Source organism: Amphiprion ocellaris, chromosome 24 (genome assembly GCF_022539595.1).
Source record: "Amphiprion ocellaris isolate individual 3 ecotype Okinawa chromosome 24, ASM2253959v1, whole genome shotgun sequence".
Taxonomy (NCBI): Eukaryota; Metazoa; Chordata; class Actinopteri; family Pomacentridae; genus Amphiprion; species Amphiprion ocellaris.
The window spans coordinates 13,591,332-13,593,692 of record NC_072789.1 but is presented as its reverse complement, the minus strand read 5'-3'; the positions used below and the strand labels follow the sequence as shown (position 1 = coordinate 13,593,692).

At 42.9% G+C, this 2,361-nt stretch overlaps 1 long non-coding RNA gene across 1 annotated transcript; it reads left to right on the top strand.

The window, feature by feature from the left end:
• Positions 1-845: 845 nt before the first annotated feature.
• LOC129348329 (uncharacterized) lies at positions 846-1,959 on the top strand. Its single transcript, XR_008600862.1, has 2 exons — positions 846-1,014; positions 1,856-1,959. It is a non-coding gene; the product is annotated as an uncharacterized LOC129348329 (long non-coding RNA).
• Positions 1,960-2,361: the final 402 nt, after the last annotated feature.

The window sequence follows — 2,361 nt, the reverse complement described above, 5'->3', positions numbered from 1 at the left end:
TCTTTCTGCTAAAGTAGGCTAACAGTTCTAACGTGTTTCCAGTCTTTGTGCGAAGCTAGGCTAACAGTTCCACCTGTTTCCAGTCTTTGCTAAACTAGGCTTACAGTTCTAACCTGTTTCCAGTCTTTGTGCTAAGCTAGGCTAACAGTTCCACTTGTTTCCAGTCTGTGTGGTAAGATAGGCTTACAGTTCTAACCTGTTTTGTATTTCTGCTAACCTAGGCTAACAGTTGTAACCTGTTGTGTCTTTCTGCTAAAGTAGGCTAACAGTTCTAACCTGTTTCCAGTCTTTGTGCTAAGGTAAGCTAACCGTTCCCACCTGTTTCCAGTCTTTGTGCTAAGCTAGGCTAAGAGTTCCACCTGTTTCCAGTCTTTGCTAAACTAGGCTTACAGTTCTAACCTGTTTCCAGTCTTTGTGAAACTAGGCTAACAGTTCTTACCTGTTTCCAGTCTTTGTGCTGAGCTAGGCTAACAGTTCGACCTGTTTCGAATCTGTGCGGTAAGCTAGGCAAACAGTTCCACCGTTTTCCACTCTTTGCTAAACAAGGCTAACAGTTCTAACCTGTTTCCAGTCTTTGTGCTAAGCTAACCGTTCCCACCTGTTTCCAGTCTTTGTGCTAAGCTAGGCTAACAGTTCCACCTGTTTCCAGTCTTTGCGAAACTAGGCTAACAGTTCTATCATTTTTCCAGTCTTTGTGCTAAGCTAACCGTTCCCACCTGTTTCCAGTCTTTGCTAAACTAGGCTTACAGTTCTAGCCTGTTTCCAGTCTTTGTGCAAAGCTAAGCTAACCGTTCCCACCTGTTTCCAGTCTCTGTGGTAAGCTAGGCTAAATGTTCTAACCTGTTTCCAATCTTTGTGCTAACCTAAGCTATGTTTCAGATGCTGGGAGACACAGCGGTTGAGCTGCACAGGTGAGTTAGACACATGCATGTTGCAGACAGTAGACTTTGCTGCTTTGCTCACTTGTGCTTCTGTCTTTCAGATGCTGTGGGACGGAGCGGTGGAGCTCCACAGGTGAGTTAGGGTGCTTTCACACCTACGTCTTTTAGTCCGGTTAAGGCGGACTGGAGTCCGCAACACATGCAAGTACGGTTTGTTTGGGCTGATGTGAAAGCATACCAGATTTTTTTGGTTCGGACTAACGAACCGCACCGAGACCACTTTCGGGAGGTGGTCTCGGTCCGCTTCTATGTGAACTCCAGTTCGGTTTGCTCCTGGTGAGAACAAAAACCTGTCTCCATTCGGACCGGCTTGATGGCGCAGCAGACTTTTTGGTCTACGGGAGCTTCCGTAGCAACCTGCACAGGGAATTTTGGGAGGCGCAAAAAAAACTCACGCTAGCTAAACCACATTCTCCACACGAGTTTGATCGCATAAAGCAATAACACGAATATATGGCAACAAGAACGAACAGGAGAGCATAGTTCATTGTTTACGAATAAACCGCGGTCCATGAAATAAACACAGCCTGTTGTTTTCTTCCGGGATTTTTCCCTCTTCACATGCTGCGCCAATCAGCGTACACCTACGTCATCGTAAACGCCTTGTTTTGTGAACAGCGCCGTCAAACGACTGGGGGGAGATATAACATTAATTGGAGTAGGTTCAAATGCGAAAACACTGGTGTGAATGCGAATCGAACCAGTTGAAAATAGCAACATTGTAACAACTTTTGGGTCCAAACGAACCACTCTAGCGGACTAACAGGTGTGAAAGCACCCTTAGACATGCACGGTGTTGTTGTGTAGGTGATGGGTGTTTTGTGTGTCACTTTATTTCAGTGACTTGTATGTTTGATTGATTACTTTGCCACACATTGAAGACACAGGTTTTTGATCATGTTTCTTTATTTCAGGAGGTGACAGGTTGACAGAGACAGACAGTGCGTGGACACAGACAGCAAGATGGATGCCCCACTCTTCTTCTTGGTAGAAATAAAAGAAAATGCTGACAACCCTAGTATGGCTATTCATTGTATTTTTTGTCTATGTAATGCTATGTAATACTTATATATATATATATATATATATATATATATATATATATATATATATATATATATATATATATATATTTTTTTTTTTTTTTTTTAAGTGTCACACGGACTGGGGAGAGAAAAACTGAGTGTGAAAGGTGATAGAGGAAAAAAGACTAAGTGTGAGAGGAAAGGGGATAGAGGAAAAAAGACTAAGTGTGAGAGAAAGGGGATAGAGGAAAAAAGACTAAGTGTGAGAGAAAGGGGATAGAGGAAAAAAGACTAAGTGTGAGAGGAAAGGGGATAGAGGAAAAAAGACTAAGTGTGAGAGGAAAGGGGATAGAGGAAAAAAGACTAAGTGTGAGAGGAAAGGGGATAGAGGAAAA